General features: G+C 41.9%; 1 protein-coding gene across 3 annotated transcripts in view; it reads left to right on the top strand.

The window, feature by feature from the left end:
- Positions 1-19,830, top strand: part of Smyd3 (SET and MYND domain containing 3) — a 566,094-nt gene that overhangs the window by 126,531 nt on the left and 419,733 nt on the right. Inside the window, exon 1 of one of the 3 annotated variants that reach the window (XM_006496982.4) lies at positions 1,032-17,563. The exons of the other annotated variants lie outside the window; for them this stretch is intronic. The gene's annotated coding sequence lies outside the window, so the exon portion shown is untranslated. Of the gene's footprint in view, positions 1-1,031; positions 17,564-19,830 lie in introns of those variants that run through there. 3 annotated transcript variants of the gene reach the window in all.

Genomic DNA, 19,830 nt, shown 5'->3' with positions numbered 1-19,830 from the left:
ATTGTCGTGCCCGCTCTCGACCAGCAAGAACGATGCGACCACCAGTCCTTCTAACAGCAGTTTATTCTGTCTTCATCTCTCTTCTTTCTCTTCATCAGTACCTTTCCCCAGCTGAAGAGTTCTGAATCCACGCCGGATCCTTCTCAACAGTCTGTTTTATGGGAACCTTTATCAACCACTCCTTCCCCGTGATGCAGTTCTGAATCCTCCCTGTAGCAGTGGGTCTTCGCTCATGCCTGAAGATGTTTCTTTTCCCGGGTTTTGGCACCACTTGTTGCGCGCTCAACTGGCCAGGAAGAACGACGCTGCTACAGGATCCTTCTGCACACATTTATTCAGTCCTGTTTCTTCTTTCTTTATATCTCCCTTGTTTATATCTCTCCCTTGTTTATATCTCCCTTGTTTTTATATCTCCCTTGTTTATATCTCCCTTGTTTTTATATCTCCCCTGTTTATATCTCCCCTGTTTATATCTCCCCTGTTTTTATATCTCCCCCACTAATAGTAATCCTCTCTCGAATAATAATCCTCCCTCTAACCCGGGCCTCTCACTCTTATATACTCTCAGTTCCCATCCACGCACAGCAGGCCACGCCACCTCACCAGGCATGCAGCTTCAGCTAATCAGGGCAGCAGGGGCAAATCTCCACCAAATTGGATTCACCTGTATCCTGGTACACTTGCGCAGCACTCAAGATGTTTGTGGTTTATATGAGGAAGTCAGGTGCAAGTCATATGACTTAGCTGCAGTCCCTGGCGCCTTTGGGACTGCCGCCACACCTGCTCCCCACAATTAATGAAAAATTTCGCCTGGACAACTTGTCTCACTTCAGATTTTTCATTCCGAATTTGTGAGCCCCCTCCTTCCAAACAGAAGCATCCTCCACAGAGCAGTTAGGGGTGTTGTTATGTTACCCAAATCTTGCTTCTTTATTCTTTCCTGATTTTATACACTAATGGTGGAGTTCATTAAAATATCTAGTTTTTCTAGTATGCTTACCTTGTTACAACTTTATCTCCTCTCACAAATTGATTGATGAGATATTATTTATAGTGTTATGAATTTAATTTGAGGAGGGTGATAGGTGGTCTGTTCGTACTTCATTGCTCTATATAATTAAGCTCTCTATTTGTAACTTACTGCTAAATCCTCCTTTATCCTTCATTTCATAAAGGGTGTCTTTGATGCTCTTTTGTAAGAAATTGTAGCCCATTGCTTTCCACCTCACTGGCTACACCTTGACCTAATGTTCTTATGTTTGTTCTTTTGCTTACTTCTATACCTTCTTAAAAATGTCTATTAACAGGGCTGGAGATGGCTCAAAGTGTGAGAGTGCTCGCTGCCCTAATTACCCAGAAGGCTCCAGTACCTTCTAGAGAGCCGAGGCCTGTAGCGATTCAAGTGCTCTCTGCTTAACTCCTTCTCATTGTGATTTCAAGAGACTGAGGTTTACACTATCCTGTAAAAGCCTGGACTCTTTAATGGTGGCAATAAATGTGGGAGGCTTGAATATATTCCCTGGGTCAGGGAACTGTCCTTGACAGGGTGAAGCATTTTTGAACTAGTTTGTAAAGCTGCACATGAATATGAGGGCACACAATCAGAGGTCATCCAAGCGACAAAACAAGAAATGGCACGTGCATGTGTGTGTGTGTGTGTGTGTGTGTGTAGCTAAATATCATGTGTTCCTTTGGCCCCTAAGGTAATAGCCATCTGACTTGGTTCAACTTCAGCCCTGAGTGATAATGATCGCCTGTAGTAGTTGAGTGGATTTTTCTACCTCATCAGTGCTGTTGAATTTCATAATTAGTTAATTACAAGGATGCGATCAGATTTCAGAAATCCACTTCTGCTTGCCAAGGTCTTGCTGCTAAGGCCTTGAGGGTTTTTTATTGTTTGTCTAGATGAATCATTTTATTAAGAGGTGAAAGTAGGGCGGGGCTTCTGAGTTCAGTGGCATCTGAACAGATGTCCCAGGTAGAGCAGACCTTTCTGGTCTTGTTGATTGAGAGCCCTTCTGGCTTTTATGTAGAGAAACAATGATCCTACAAAGGTGTTCTTGTGCTAAAAATATTCCATTCATAGCAGTGAGACTGGAATATTCGTTGCTTCCTACCACCCAAGTCTGCCAAGAGACTCCCGCAAGGTCTTTTGCATCTTGTGGACAGGAGGCATTGTGTTCTCTACAGTTAAAAATAATCTCTTGGTCTATTTGAGTAGAGTGTTTTCTTCCTGGCAAGAAATGTTGAGACTTGATGATTTTGTTGTTTAAAAATTCTTTTGAAAATTACTAGATGTTTTGAATTATAGAACTCAGTGGGGCTCACAGTGGGTGGGTCTGTTTGAGGGGTCGCATATTTACTGACAGCCATCAGCGGTTGCCAGTTCCCTTAAAGCTCACTTCCTTTCCTTTATTCCTACCTTTGTTAAATTCCACTCTCCATCCTGCCTGGCAAGGTCCTTTCTGCTCTTCAAGCTGTTGTGGGCATCTCTGTAATCCACGGGAGACTCTGTGGTGCACTGACGATATGCTGAGCTTGACAAAGAAAGGAGGAAACTGACAGCGGCAGCCATAGTCTCTCAAGGGAGTTTTGTGTAATTGTGTTTTGGTTGTTTGTGTGTTTCTTTCAGTTCTCCTTCCAGACAGACAGAAGCTAAAGCTTAGCTTTCCTCTCCCCATTCAGTGATGCAGGAAGAGTAAATACAAGTTTGCTGAACTATAACGTATTTGGCCAGTTCTTTCTGACCTAAAATACCCAAGCACCCTACTTAATCTTTACCACATTTCTTCATTTCTCTTCTATATATCAGAAATAAGAGGAACTTGTGGATGACAAATCAAACTATTTTTCCTGGTTCTTTTTATCACTGACACACGGTATTAAATATCCTAGTAACACAAGAAGCAGGGAAGAGAGTCTGGACCATCCCAGACAAGAAGCCTCCTACCACGCTACCATACTCAAAATGGCAACATCTACCATGCTTCCCGGGAAGAATGGCTCACATTTACAATGGAAGGGGAGATCACAGAGGCAGTCCATGGTTTTCTGTTCAATGCACTGAGCTTTTAAACAAAGACAGATTAAAGGACTTCAATGTGAGAGAACTCATCTTGTGTCCTTACACTCAGACGTTTCCTATTGCAAAAGGATTGCGCTGTCAACATTTAAGGAAAAAGAGCGTCAAATGAGCACTCAGGGTTGCAGCCACTCGAAGTAAGGAGATGGACTTATACACTTAAGATTTCAAAAGGCAACTACCCTAACATATTCTAAGGAGCACTCCATTCCTACGCAGCCAGCGGAACATCAAGGTAGATTCCAAAATCAGTATGCATATATTTTTTGACTGTTTGGAGGCATTTAGTGTTAGCAATGAATTATTCTCACAGGCTTTGTAGTTCACAGAGCAGGCTAAAATTCTAGCAAAATAATGCATAGTAGCATATTTTAACACAGAAGGATAAGATATATGCAGACAGGATAAAATATATGCAGACAGGAATGTAAGAGCAGGCATTTGGGTTTATATTACACTCCCCCAGTCAAACAAGAGCACAGCAAACTGTCCAGTATGGTCCAAAAGGCAAGGGCATAAACAAAGTTGCATCGAATCTCTCAGTGACAGCTGGCTGCCCGAGATGAGCGGAGCTGTGAATATTATGACTCTTGTGTCATGTCCGTGCCGGGCAGTAAGGTTCAGGATTCTATCTCCCTTCTTACACTCAGTGTCTACTGTGGCCAATCTGAAATCCTATGGAAGAAGTAACGGGGCCCCCGAATGACATTTAGATAAAAGCAACCGGACTATGGAAGAGAGGGTTCCAGCAGACATGTTTCCCAGGACATGAGCAGGGTTTTGAAAAAGAAGATGTCATTTGCTGAGACGTGGCCTTTCAAGACTTTTTTGAGATGGTCCCAGTGCACTCTTTTATGATTTACAATTTGGCACCAGAGGTCTCATCCAATTTTCAAAGTGTAAGAACAAATGGATCCTAAATATATGGTAATAACCATTAAGGAAAGGACTGGACTCTGCCCAGGGTGTGGGGGATCAGAGTGAGCAACACCTGCTTTTGAGACACCAGACACCGAATCTGGAAACACAGGCTTTTGCAACAGGGGATACGAACTCACTAGAAGAAATCTTTCTGCACAATGAGATTCCTAATGGGTCTCGTTGAGCTCATGATTTCCCTAATCCACACAATCTGATCCATTGTTTATAGAAAGTAAATATTCGTAAGTGAGATTTTTTTTTTCAGGGAAAATGAGCTATGCATGACTGCATTTAATTTTATGTTTATTATTTTGCTACAAAGAACATTAAAAGTGATTATAATAACGGTCCAGCTCAAAGGAGTGAGCTCTGCTCTGTATTGTGCTCTCAGTTCTGTTTTCCTTTTAGTTGACTCACGCTATGGCTATAGATTCATGGACTATAATGTGAGTTTCCAGTATATGCATATAGAAGGAAATAATCAAATCAATCCGTTGATTCTTGAGAATGATCAGAGTCAGGTTGCTTGAAAGGGGACAGCGACAAGGATGGACAAGGAGAAAAAGAGGCTTAGAAATCATGAAGCGAAGCATTGCTGCATGTCTGCAGCTGCTCCTCACGCTGATGGGCTGGAGCTCTCAGCTACTCCCTCAGTGACCCACGAGCCAGCTCAGGTCATCAGCGAGTAAGTGATGGATCAAAGAGGAGGTGCCTGTGCTCAGCTTTCACACGTGTACACTTAACATTCAGCCGTCCCACTTCCCAGGTCTGACGCGACAGGGCAGAGTCCAAAGGCATGAGGGGAAAGGGTAGCCGAGGCGTTCTAGAAATCTCAGAAAGAAGCCAGCCAGCCACCAGCGCTCAGGATTGCTAACTGGGTGAAGTCAGCATCCAATGTATGCTCGGAGGCCCACAGTGGTTCTGGTTCTGACTAGGATGACAAGCTCGGGGCTGTCTTTGTTCTCTCTGAGAACAGTTCACATTTAGCTCCAGGGAGTCAAGCTACCTCAGCTCCTTAAGCCTTGGATTACACATAGGAGCCATCAAGCTGAGCTAGCTTTTACAGCTTACTTAGAACCCCCGCCCCCATCCTATTGAACCACAGATTCATTCTACCACAATCAGCTTGTGAGGTCAGCTGGGAATGCTGAGGTATTTGAGGAAGAGCCACACAGTGTCAAGGTGACTTAGGACTTGGTAGTCTTGTGACCTGTAATGAAAGTATCCAGAAAGAGAAAGAAAGGATTCAGAGTGGTCTGTACCTGCTCTGGGCACGTTTGCTGCCATTACTTCTTTGGAGGTCACCATCTTACAGTACTCCACCTTCAAAGCTGCAGACCACTTATTTAGGAACTTATTCCATTGTAGTTTGGAGGTTTGCTTTACAACCTCTTATGCTGGGTGGCCTGTCATCATGTTCATCTTGATGTTAAGATATTACGGTTTCGACTGTAGAGCCCAATTTATTTAATTTCATGAAAAATTGGGAGAATGTATTCACACATGCTTTCGAATTTCCCTTTTAATTTAAGGAACAGAACTACATAGTTATAGTAAAGTGTGAAGATATATTTGGTTGAATATTTTTGTCTCGACTATCTTGGCTGCAAGCCTTCCATTCTGACTCGCCATCGATATGATAGCTGTAGCCATGTGTTGCGATCCCACAGAGAGTGTTCATCAAATATATGGTGTGACTATCTGGCTCCCAAATCAGATGGAGAGTCTCAAGAGACTGGAAGTAGTAAGAACAGAGCCATTGGGTTGGCTCCTGATTGAGGCCTCCCATGGTCTAGCAGGAGAGGGTTAAATATCATACTCACATGGTAAGAGAGAATGATAGTTGAAACCATAGGACACGTTAACCACAGATACTTTTGCAAGAAAGGAACCTTGAAGTGTGTTTGTTTCGCTTATATTAGACTTTCTAATTAAGGAATCTGTGGAAATTAAAAACTCCAGTTTCAAAATGTGGCTGTGGATGCACACATGTTAATTTCAAATTATAATCTTCAAATGGCCTTATTTCCCTTATCATCTCTCTTTAATATTAATTTTTAACATTTTTATGAGGAAGTGTCCCTTATCTGCATATTATTAAATGGAAGCAGTCAGACTTGAACATTAACATTTTTTCTACTGCAGTAAAGCTGTGAAATTAGCATGCTTCTGATATTTTATGTTAAAAGGACGATTTGTGTTACTGTGAAGATAACAAGGATGCTCTTATCCTGGTCCTTGTGCTGAAATGAGGTTCTCCATTTATTGAGTGCCACATTGTTCATATAGCAACTTTGTATCTTGTGAGGTTTTAGAACTAGCTGAGAAGCTGAATCTAGAATCATTGTTTCGCCAAGGGTTAGCTTTTAACACTGGACTCAGTGAGCGACTCCTGACCTCTCTCACAGCAGGCTGAGGCGTTTTTTTCAGGAGAAATAACTTCTTGTATTAGTAAGTTTTATTCCTATAAAATCATCCAAGCTTCTCACCTTATATAATTTTCTCAGAATGTGGCCTGCACATCTGTGCCTCTTAGGTGTGAGGCGAAGCAGGTTTCTGCTAGCAGTCTCTGCTAGCAGTTCCCCAAGCTGCTCTCAGAGCTGAAGCTCAGCAGACTAAAAAGCTTCAGCCAGTGTGATGGTATAGCCTTTAATCCCAGCCCTGAGGAGACTGAGGCACATAGGCCTCTGTGAGTTAGAAACCAGCCTGGTCTACATTCTAGGCCATCCTAGGCTACACAATGAGGCCCTATCTCACTAACCCCCTCCAAAATCAACAGAGGTAGAAGTTTCACATCTTTTTTTTTTTTTCTTTTAATGGTACAAACAAACAAATCTATAACTCAGAAAGATTCATCATAGGGCTATTTCTCTTCAGGTAAACATGTATTAATTTGTAGCTTGTGGTGCTAAGGGCTGTGGTGGTATTATAAGAACATTAAATTCAGTCCAGTGTCAGAGATTTCTGTAGAGATCAGGCAGCCCAGTGGCATTTGGCAGGTACTGGCAATTTTGAAAGGCTGGGCTGCAGGGAGCATGGCCAAGTCCTGCAGGCTGGGCGGGCATAGGCTTGGGACCATCATTCAGCTTTGATGAGATGGTAAAACGTGCTGTGATGTATTTTTTTTTTCTTCACTATTTTTCCCTGCTTAGGAAAGGTATTTCCATGTATTTTTTGTTGCTGGTCATTTACTATTATGTACTTCTGTGGCTGTGTACACAAGAAAACATTTCAAATTTATTATCTTGTGGTATGCTTTGAAGTTGGTTTTTTTTTTTACATTGAATTATATTTTCACCTGAACTGTGGCTACCTCCATGGAAATTTCTTCAAATTTATTATATTTGAGTACATGTTTTATGTAGATATTTACTATTATAGTTGTTTCATATAGGAAGTCTTTTGAATGTGTTTTATATACTTATTTTTTTAGTTACCTGACAAACTGGACTGTTACACATCCATGTTAGTTTTGTGTGCCAGGAAAATTATTATGCTTTGTTTTTTGCTAACTACTTTTTATCTAATTTGCATTGAAAGAACCTTGATTTTATATCTTATTTTTAGATTAGTATGATGCCCTATGAACACATTCTAAACTTGTTATTCCCAATTGATTTTCAGTCTCTAATATGTAAATCTTAAATGAGTAGCTTTTTCCCCCCTCCTAAAACATAGCTTTCAAATCACTTAGACATCATTATAAGAAAGCAGTTTTATAAGCCTGCTTTGTTTCTTTGTATCATTAAAATAGAATTTATGTTCCTTTGTATATTCTGTGCCAGCAAATATAATATTCTTGTTATCAGAATTCCATTTTGAATGCAGCAGAACATACACTTTACTGGCAAGCCTGTAGTAACACCAGTGACTGTGTATTGAGGACTTAGCTATGAGTTATGCTGTGTTCTAGTTTTCTGTTACTGCATAACAAGTGGCTGCCATCTTAGTGGCTGTACAGCATTCAGAGGCAGTAGTTTAAAGGGATACAGTAGAATCTCCCCCCGCCCCCACTAAAGTGTTAACTCATTTACTCCTTACAAGTTGATGAGGGAGCCACTCACAGCAAGTAGTGTCTCATAGGCTCTTTATCCAGGTAATTGGTCCGGAGCCTGGGTAGCCACTTGGCCATCCTGACTTCTTTATTTGCATCTGCTCTTCCGTCATAACCTGTGTGAGGGAATTTCACTTATCTACGGGTTCCTTGTACAATGGCAGTTCTATGAGGGCACACTGAGGCCAGCATTCCCTTGTCCTACTGTGGTTGCCAGTGCTGCAGTATTGTCACCCTCATGCTTACAGCAATGTGGGTTGTCTAAAAGTAGAGCTTTATAGCTCTGCACAGTACACAGTATTTGATAACTATAACGGATGGGAATGGTCTATGTGTTTATATTAGTGTACTTTCATCTCTATTAAATTATATACTCTTTCTGTTTTGTTAAAAGGGAGGTGTCTCAACAGGTAGGAGGGCTTGCCACTAAGTCTTTTGACACGAGTTTGATTCCCCTGACCCACAAGGTAAAAGGAGACAACGATCTCTTACATGATGTTTCTGGTCTTCCCATGCATGCGCTGGTATGTGTACACACACACACACACACACACACACACACACACACACAAATGTAATATGAAAATTGTTAAAGTTAATGTTTGTCATATTATGCCAGCAACAGTCTGACATGTCTCGTTTCTACTGTATCTCTTGTATGTATCACTTTTTCTTGTGGTTTTAATTTATTGTAATTTTGTTCCTAGACGGCAACAGCATAGTGTGTGTACACACATGCATGAATACATGCACCACCCCCCCCCCCCATATAGATGCAGGCAGTACATCCTCAAAATCATGTGACCCTTCGTTATGTGACATGTCTCTTGAGTTCCTTTGGTAGGGGTACAGGCTTGTTTATTTTCTATTTTAAATCTTCAATATTTGCATGGGTAGATGAATGTGAATTCGGGTGCCTGCAGAGGCCAGAGGAGTGGTCCCTGGAGCTGGAGTTACAGGTGGTTGTGAGCTGTGTCCGGTGGTCGCTGTAAGCTGAATTTGGTTGCTTTGATCACTCTTCATCTTTGTTTGCATTCTTCTTTTGTAGCATGATGTTTCTTAGACGAGACTGTGTACTTAGCTTTAGAAAGTGTCTGCTCAAGTCTGCATAACTTCTGCAGATTTGAGTTTGCTTCTTTAGTCGTCCAGGAAGCCTTGAGCAGCCTTGGGTTGTTACCCACAGCTGGGTCCTGCCTCATGGACTTGTCTGTGCTGTCTGAACTTTCTTGTCATTTCTCTCTTTGTCTCAATGCTTGCTAAGGTTTGAAAAGTCCTGGCTGGGTTCTTTGTTGTGGAATTCGGAGTTGTGACTTCACTGGATCACTTACCACGTGGCAGCTCTTTGCTTGGCCAGAAGGAGAGCCTTGTCAAAGCAGAAGCTCAAGCAGTGCCCTGTGCTGTGCGGGCTCCTGTTCTTGCCCCTGTAGCATCTTCCCACGTCCTTCATGAGGTTCAGTCCACATGCTGTCCGCTTTCTGTGAAAATACAGCACAACTTTCACCGATGTCTTGCTTCCGTCTTTCCTTCCCTTCCCTCGCCATCCTAAACCAAGTGAAGCATGAAGGGGGTTTGTTGGCTTCGGAAAGTCTCCATTTCACATGGCCAAACCCAGGGCTTTTGACAGTGTCATTAGTATCTGGCCTCTCTCTTTGGTGGACTGTGCTTTCATGAGTTGTTTTAGCTCTCAGACAGCCTGCCTTCTTTGGTGAGGAAGCTGAGGACAAATCCAGGTCCAAATCCAACAGGATTTGGGGGAAAACCCACGTATACATATATACATACATACATACATACAAACATACACACACATACATATATACATACAAACACACATACATACATACACACATACAAACACACATACATACAAACATACATACACACATGCATACATACAAACACACATACGTATATACACACATATATACATACACACATATATACACACATATATACATACAAACATACAAACACACATGCATACATACACACATATATACATACAAACATACAAACACTCATGCATACATACACACATATATACACACAAACATACAAACACACATGCATACATACATATAAACACACATACACACACACATACATACTTCCTTCATTCCCCAAATTAGCTGTGACATGGGTTGGGTCAGGGTGACTTTCTCGAACTAACCAATGGGAAAACAGTACTTTGATTGTTCGGCTTGTACTGCATGCTCGTCTAGGGGCTCAATCCCAATGGCTCACACATAGATTGTGAGAATGATGCGGTAAAGGCTCGTCACGTGGTGCCTGCCTCCAACGGCCTTGTTCACTGCCTGTCTCCTTCTTAAGTTTCTCAGATACTGAGCATCCATAGTACATGCATATGCCACGTTGCTTTCGATAGGGCCACTTATTTATTCATGTATTTGTCAGGAATTTACTTGTTGCCAATGATGTTGCAGACATTGTGTAAAAGGATATGAAAGCAGAGATAAAAATTTTTTAAAAAAGATATATCGGATCTCGCAGGGAATTAAGCAGCCAATGTGTGTGATTTAGTCTTTAAGTGGACTATAAAGCTTAGGAGATGTCAGGCTTGCCATGAGTACCTTTGGCACGCAACAATTATTTTGCACGAAATGGGCTCTTGAGATGTTGAAGTTTGTACATGTATCTTATTAAAACACAGTTTACTACTTCACGCTTGCCACATAGCACGTCTTGCTTAGTGACCATTTATTCAAACTGAGACCGTAGAGCATTCCCGCCCTGTGTTGTTCTCTCTTGTCCGTCTGCACAGGAAGTTTCCTGTCTCTGTGTCAGGTTCCCCTGGAGCTCAGGAATTCTAGCACTCACCTTTTTCTCTGTTGCCTCACAGGTCCGTTTTGGTTTATCTTGGCTCCCGTACAAGCACTGTACAGTGGGCAGTGAACTGTCGAATCTCTTGAATGATAAAAATGAGTTGTCAATATGGAAACCGGTTTTTGGCTCCTGATTTTATTTTATGTGTACAAATGCTTTATCTGCATGTATGTCAGCACATACATATATACTATGCCTAGTGCTCACAGAGGCCAGAAGATGGCAGCGCCAGATCTCCTGAAACTGGAGTAGAGGTGGGTGTGAGCCTGAGGTGTGAGCCTTCACAAGAGTGCTAAGAATTGAACTTAGGCCTTCTCCAAGGGAAATGAGTGTGTTTAACTGCTGCATCACCGCTCCAGCCCCTTTTTTCTTGCTAAATAGTATTTCCAAAGTAGCCTTCTAGATGAATGAATAAAGCTATGGGTTTCCTTGTCAGTTCTTAATGGGTTTGTTTGTGAGAGCTGGTATAACTTTCACCTCACGCTCTTATTAACAGGCAGATTGGGGCCATTGGAGTTTTCCTTTTGGAACTGGCCTTATTTTTGATATTTGTCACATAGTACGCCTGCTCTCTATCATCAGGAGAGTACTTTGGTTTCTGCAAATCAGCTGTCCTTAGTTAGGCGAGCTCCACTCGAGGGCTGGTGTTTTCTATTATCTGGTTTGAAGCCAGTGTCCCTTGTTTCTGTTTTCTTTGCAATAAAACCCAGGCTTTGATTTTCTGAGCTCATTGTAATTGGTAATAAAAACGTAAACCGATGTCCTCGGAGGCAGAGGATGAGAGCCATGATTGGGCGTCGGCCATATGCAGCGCCACGGCTTACATTCATTATATTTAAAATACAACAGTTCTTGGTAAGTTTTGTTATTATTCTTGTATCATAGGAGACAAATGGAGGGTTAGGCAGGGAAATGCCATGCCAGGAACACATGGCAGAACTAGGATTCTGACCTATTGGGTCTCAGATCTCTCAGTTCAAGCAAACTCTTAGTTCCAGAAATCAGAAATCACAGAGCTATGTAAAAAAAAAAAAAAAAAAAAGCCCAAATTCCTAGTGTGTTGCTTTCCCGCACCTCCAGAAAAACCCAGATAGTATCCTTATCTGGTAATATTTTATCAGAGTTTATTAATTCCCTTCCATATTCCCAGTTAGGCAGTTTTGTGTAATTTCCTAAATACTTTCTGTGAGAAGAGCAGCTAAGCTGCCACATTGCCTTTAATATCTCTACCTACTTCATCCTCGAGTGCCCTTGCCTCTGTTCATATCCCGTGCAGAAGTGTGCATTTTCTACCATGTTAGGACGCATTATAACTTATTTGAAGCATTTGTTCAGGTTAAATATGTATTGTCAGGTCCAATATTACAGGCCTGTAACCCCAGCTATTCAGGAAGTCAAGGAGAAGGATTATAAATTCAAGTCCCGTCTGTCATATAGAGTGTTTCAGACCAGATCCTGTCTCAAAATAAAATGTAGAGAGAGAGAGAGAGAGAGAGATGGCCATGTAGCTTGGGGAGTAGAGTGCTTGCTTAGAATGCCTGAGGCCCCCAGGTTCAATCCCTACCACTATGACAAACCAAACCAAACCGATCTTTATATGTATTACAGAAAATTTAAATAGTAAGTGAAAATACAGATTAAAAATTCAAGTTATGTAGAAACCCCATTCATTCCAGATCACCATTGCCAAGAACTGGGTCTCCCAACTATATCAGTGTTTAGTGTGTATATATATATATATATACACACACACACACACACATATGTATATATATATATATATACAGGTACCCCACATATACATGCAGGTACCCCACATATACATGCAGGTACACCACTTATACATGCAGGTACTCCACATATACATGCAGGTACACCACTTATACATGCAGGTACTCCACATATACATGCAGGTACACCACTTATACATGCAGGTACCCCACATATGCATGCAGGTCCCCACATATACATATAGGTACTCCACATATACATACAGGTACACCACATATACATACAGGTACACCACATATACATATAGGTACACCACATATACATACAGGTACACCACATATACATACAGGTACACCACATTTCATTTTCTTTCCGTAGTTGTAAGCTCATTTGTATGGGTGTTGAAAATTCAGTCACAGAGCCCTGTGAGGTTGTAGACACCGGGACGTGCATAATGACTATCTGATCCCAATTGTGTGTGTGTGTTTTTAAACATGGGATAAAGAAATAGAAATGAAATTGTGGGGGCAGATTTTGCATTTACTGTGTGTGTTATCCAATTGTTTCCTAATCCTGAGCGTATTCTCTGCCAGCATTGTGGGTGAGAACGTTTTCTCACAACAGAAGCACCAGTGTTGTTTCAGTCCCTTCTGTGCTTACAGATTATATAAGCAGTGTCTCTGTGAGTCTGGTAGGGGAAAATATCCATCTTATCTCTATCCAATGGCTATTTAACTGAATGAGGCAGCCCCCACCTGACCTGTGAATTGTATTGTAAGCTCAGGACAACCCCTATGCTGCTTGGAGCTCTCTCTCTCTGTCTCTGTCTCTGTCTCTCTCTCTCTCATTCAGGAACGTGGAACTTCAACCAGTCCATTAGTCATTTAATCCAATTTTTATGCTTTACTGTCATTTCTAATTGTTTGCAGCTTATTGACTTGGTAATCCTTGATAGAATACTGCTGTGGGTCGGCTGTGGGTTGGTGCCTTCTTGCCTGATGCAATGTTTGCTAATTATTACTACTACCTTTCACTCGAAGTGTGTTCCTCCCATTAAGTATGTTCTTTTCTATCTCGTCTGTCTTTGATAGGACTGGCTGGAACATATGGGCTGAATTAGACAAAAGAAAAGCTTGCGTTGCTCATTGCCTTTGCAGACAACAGTGCATCAAGAGAGGAAAAGAGCCGGCTTACCAGCCCACTTCAAAGTGAGCTCCGTCTAGAAAATTAAAGATGATGGAATATTCATTATATGGAAAACCACAGTTGTAGTTATAATTCATAGATAATACTGGCATTTAAATCCAAGATGCCTTACTAGCAGAAAACACAATAAAACAAAAAATGTAACTCTCTAAAATACAGATGTCATTGTCCTATGAGAATGAATATAGCTAATGTGTATAACTCAAACAGGAATCTTGAAATTGTTTTTCAAAATTCAATTGAAAAGCCACACTAATTCTAGGTAGATATATAGCTGTCACTGACTGATGTCTGGATCTGTGGCATTCACACATCAGAAGAAACCAAATCGTTGACCTTTGATGCATTACAGAATATTCTTAACATTGCCAAGAAATGTAGGTAAACTCTTAGGATCTCTTAGAAAGCCAGCCATTGCAGCCTCTGAGCTCAAGCAAGACAGGATCCCGCTGAGATCTGCTGAAGTAGGAAGGGCGATGCCAAAGCCACAATCATCTTCCTTTGTTGAAGATTCTCAGTGTCAGAGCCAAGGATTGAGCCTGCTACACTGGGTCATCTTTAAATCACTGACTTTCTGAGGCAAGTTTTCATACCTTTCACTGTATTGAGTTGAATCACACTTCCGCCTTAAATGCGGACGGAGTGCGCTCCTCTTTGGTCTGCTTCCTTTGACCTCTCTGAGGTACGCACTGTCGATGATCCCTTATTTAGTCTTCTTCCATGACTTGATGCTTGCTGTCACTGCTTATCCTCTACTGATCTGCTAATGCTGGCCTCCCTTAAAGTCGGTGCTTGTTTATCCCTTATTCTCTGTCTTGTATTGTATTGTTGTCCTTTTTTTTTTTTTTTTTTTAAAGATTTATTTATTTATTTATTTATTTATTTATTTATTTATTTATTAATTATATGTAAGTACATTGTAGCTGTCTTCAGACACTCCAGAAGAGGGAGTCAGATCTCGTGATTGGATGGTTGTGAGCCACCATGTGGTTGCTGGGATTTGAACTCCTGACCTTCGGAAGAGCAGTCGGGTGCTCTTACCCACTGAGCCATCTCACCAGCCCTATTGCTGTCCTTTTCTGCAAAGTTGACCGTTCACCAACTGTTCTTGCCTACTTCAGCCCACCCTCCTGAGCTACAGTGCAGTATGTGTAACTGGTTGTTCTTCATTCTGATTCCTATCTCATCACCCAGAGTTAGGGATCTTGGGTGACTATCTAACACCTTCCCTTAGATCAGTATGACACATGTATTTCCCTTAGATTTGTCTCCTCTGTCTACTTTCAGCAACCTAGAAACCTTTGAGGATGTCAGCATTTCAGAAAAAAAACATTTAGAAAATATCTAATGGTATAACATTTTAAAAATAATTTTAACTATTCTTTAAAAAAAGTCTTAAGTTTTCTTCAGTGGGATGAGTGAACAGTTCTCTGTTGAATCCAGGAAGATTGAGTTTGTATACAGAAAATACTATTATATGGAATTTTAGGACTGTATTTTAAAAAGGTGTATATGTATATATAGTCTATATATTACATATATGTGTGTATATAAAAATATGAATCTGTAAAAGGTAAATAATTTGTACACATCTGCACTGGCTGTATAGGTTACAGTGGTTGTTAATCAGTTTCTTCTATCATTTTCTCTGGTATTTTCCTTACAAAGTCAGTTTATTCATCACTGACATCATGAGAGTTGCAGTTTTTATTCCTATTATTCTCCACCATTCAGCATTCCTCTGCTGTTATGTAAAGTCATTACAAATCAAAGACAATGGATTTGCTTGCAGCTCAAGTTGTTGAGGGAAGCATTAACATTTTTGGATAGTTGTAAAAACAAGTCTGAGACTTGGAAACTCTAGGAGAAGAGAAAAATCCAAATAATTTCCACAGGTGTCACTGAAGCCTGGACAGTTGTGTAGAAATCGCTTCTACCTCCCTAAAGAGCCTTTATGCCCAGAATTTAGGTTGGTCCAACTAATATCACCCGCTTCCTTCTCCCCCATTTTCTTTTGAATATGTCCTTCCGATAATAGTTTCTAGATCAATGTGAACAGTTCAATATCCGTGGTATCCCAGTGTGCATCCACCCCACCTGCACATACACACCAAAACCAAACCCCCAAATCAAACGGTGGCGTTTCGTGAAGCAGTTGGTCTTTAAAATTCTTTGGCTGAAGTCTGACTCTTTTGTTGCACGCTGTCGTCTCAGTTGTTCAAGGATTTGCTTTACTTGTTCAGAGAATTGAGTTTTCTGGATCGTATAGCTATAGTGTGAATTGGTGTCAAGGTCAGAATCTCTTAATTTTATTGATGGAGCTGGTATTATAACCAGGGGGTATCATGCTGTATATTTAAATCCTGACATTGTGCCTAAAAAAACTGTCATAGATTGGCTCTCCGTCCAGCAGATATTTTATTAAATTCCTTGGCTATATCTAGTTTACTTTTCCTTCGGAGAAATATAACAGAAAACCACCAGCCTCATGATCACAAATGGATTGTTGCCATGGCAACCTACCTTTTTTTTTTTAATATTAGAATTTTCTTGTTGAAGTAAAACTTACGACATTGGAGACCTTTTCCTGATGGTGAAAACTTCTTTCTGTCTCTTATAGGTGGGATTATGCTGGGTCCAAACAGATACCTGCTCCGATGTAGGAAGAAGACAGTTAATTTATACACTTTGCTAATCAGAGGCTCAGTCATTGTGTTGGGAGACCCATACTTTCTTAGCTGCAGACACTCTGCAGGCTCTGTCTTTTACAGATGGCAGCGAGATCTGTCGGAGTGTAGAAAAGAGAAACCACGTTGCTGTCTCTCACATCAGAGAGTGCAGTAGGTCTTAGAATATTGCTCAGGTTCCCCAAGACTGGTTTCAAACATTGTAAATAGGAACATTAATCTCTGCCTCATGGACTTGTCTTACTAAATTATTGCTTTCTTATTTACAGAGAGCACAGCCATAATAAATACACAGCATTCTGAGTTCATGGATCAGCTCACTTAACCTCCATAAGTAGCTGCCTTGATTTTGTTACCCGTCGCCATGCTGGAACGCATTGACAGGAGCAACTTAGAGGACAAAGGGTCTGGTGTTGCTCACAATCCCAGCTCACAGCTCATCATTTAGGGAAGCCAGGGAGGCAGGGTCTTACGGAGGCTACCTTTCGTCAGAGTGCGAGAGGATGGATGTGTGCGTGGTTGTTTCCCGTTCCCCCGTGTTCACACTGTGGCTCAGGATATCCTGCTCTGGGATCATGCTGTCCACAAGTAAGATGAGGGTTTCAACATCAACTAACTTAAACAGGATAGCCCCCCCCCCCCCGCCAACACACACCCCCATAGGCCAACCTTACCTAGAGATTCCTTCACCAAGCCTCTCTTTTTAGATGATTCTCGAGTGGGTCAAGTTGACAGTTAAAACTATCGCAATGACGATAAAAAGGCACAGCGTTTGCAGTTTCATGTGAAGATGTTTATGAGAGAGAATTAGCTGACTCATCCATGTCAGTTACTCTCTCAGTGCCTACCTCTTGGGGGCTGGCTTTCCAGGGAAAGATCTGGGCATGAAACGATGATTCAGGAGCTTAACATGGAATGGAGTGGTAGCTGATGCTGCTACCGAATAGGTAAAAAGCACTGTAGCTACACACCCTCGAGAGGCCATCGAGACATCTCTGCGGCTGATGTGGATAAAAGGCTTGCAGTGCAAGAGTGAGGGTGAGTTCAGATCCGTAGAACCCATGTAACTACCGGGTGGATATGAAAGTCCACCTTACGTTCCACTCAGAACGCGGGGGTTGGGGTGGGGGTGGGTTGGGGAGGGGGTGGGTTGGGGTGGGGGTGGGTTGGGGTGGGGGTGGGTTGGGGAGGGGGCCAAGATGACTGGTGGGACTATTGCTATCTATGAGCTCTGGGTTTGATTGAGAGAATCTGTTTCATGGATAAAGTAGAAAAACTATGGAAGATAACTTCTGACATTAGCTTTGGACTTTCATCCGTGCGCATGCACCCATACTGTGCCCATACCTGTGCAGACATTCCCCATACATGTACAGTGCTCCCTGCCCCCCCATCAACACACATAGAAAAAGAAAAGAATAAACCATAATAAACCGTTGAAACAGGAATGCTTTAGATATAAAACTGAGAAAGAGAAGATAGCAGAGATGATAGACGAACGCCTAGAGAGAGGAACACAGCAATGCTACAAGGAGACTAGCAGTTCCAAGTGCTGTAGGGGTCCCTAGGATGAGGGCTGCCAGTGCTGACTGTCTCGCCTGTAAGGAATCATGTGCTGACCTCCTGGATAGCGGCATAGTGTGGTGAATGCCGGACCTTCCTCGGTTGAGCAAGTTGACCAGGAATGGCGGAAAAGCCTAGAGCATTAATTGGAAGGCCAACGAAGAGTCCCTGTGTTCTCTTAGTGCCTCTTACAGGGACTGAGTGGATGAACCAATAAAAATAAAAAATTAACAGCGAGTAGATGAGAGGGTTGTCGTGATGGAGCGAGAATCCTGAGAATCGACAGTGAGGGGATTGGTTGTGAGTTCCAGGATAGTCTCTTTCCTGAGGTCAGTGGTGGGCCATTCCCTGTGTGGACAGCTCCATACAGTCCCATACAGTAGGACGGCATCCTACAGTAGTGTCATAGGAGGGTGGAGAGGCAGTTTAGCTCCATGTATGTATCATGTCACTTAGAGTCCACAGGCCTCTAGTGATATTTTTTGTTTGTTTGTTTTTAAACTTGTCTTTTGATAACACCTTAAGTCAGTTTAATAAAAAGTACCTATCCATCCCAGTTACTATAAAGCAGTCTTCTGAAATATCAGGAGAAAGGCTGTTTACTGTCCTGCTTTCCATGACTTGCTCAGCGTGGTCTCTTCTACAACCCATCACCACCTGCCCAGGGTGGTCCTGCTCACAGCGAGCTGGGCTCTCCTACATCAGTCATCAATCAAGAGAATGCCCCGCAGACTTGTCCACTAAATTGCGGTTCCTTCTTCCCTGATGGCCTCAGTTTTGTCACATTGACAAAAATTAACCAGCACAAGTGGTTTTTATTCTGTTTTAATACGTAGTGGGATTCAACCATAGTCCTCTGACACGTTACATGTTCTCCCTGCCACAGCTAAGCTCTCAGTTCCATACAGCCCCATACAGTGTGCAGATGTCTTAAGAGAGGCAAGCCATTATTCCTCCGGTGTGGGCTGGCCTGGGGGTTATGTTTAGGATTCTCCTTGCTGTTATCTGCAGAGTTTCCCCACTCACACACCTGCTTTTAAGCTTTTACATTCATTCTCTCTTGTGACACTAGGGACTTAAACCCCTGTGATCCGAGCAGGCCAGGAAAGCGACCCATCTCTGATTTGTACATCCAGCCACGAATATTCATTCTTATCGCAGCTAAGATTGCACATGGACTTACATGTGTTTCAACCACCGCCCCACAGCCCCGTCTCATGCCTGTGTCATTTGCTCAGTTCTTTGTGTTGCTTTCTGTGGCAGCTTTCTGTTTTGAGCACAGCCCTTCTGCCCTCAAGTGAGGCGCTGCCAATACACGTTCCCAGCACTTTCGGGAAGGTCGTAACATGTCATGCTTTTTCCTCTGTCAGTGGTTTAGTACAGCATACGTCTACAAAAATTATATTGTGCTGTGCTGAGTGATTGGAATGTTGGAGTGGGTTTTTATTAGCAATATATCTGCCCATATAGTGATCATATCTTTTTTAATATGTGACAGTTACAGTGAGTTTAAGATACAGACATACTGGATCGGATGTGGGAGGTGGCAAAGCCTCCTTTACTACCTGCATGCGCGATAATCAAATTCACTTCTCCCCAAGACCAATATTTCTTCCTTTCCATTGTAATTAGGTTCCTCATTCTGCAAGTTAATTATGATTATAAATATTGAATACTTGCCATGTTTTCTCAAGTATGAAAATAAAGGCTTACACTTAATGTGTAAACTCAGCTGTATGTAG

Source organism: Mus musculus, chromosome 1, assembly GCF_000001635.26.
Source record: "Mus musculus strain C57BL/6J chromosome 1, GRCm38.p6 C57BL/6J".
Classification (NCBI taxonomy): Eukaryota; Metazoa; Chordata; class Mammalia; order Rodentia; family Muridae; genus Mus; species Mus musculus.
The sequence above is the reverse complement of the archived record's forward strand: the minus strand, read 5'-3'. Positions and strand labels throughout refer to the sequence as shown.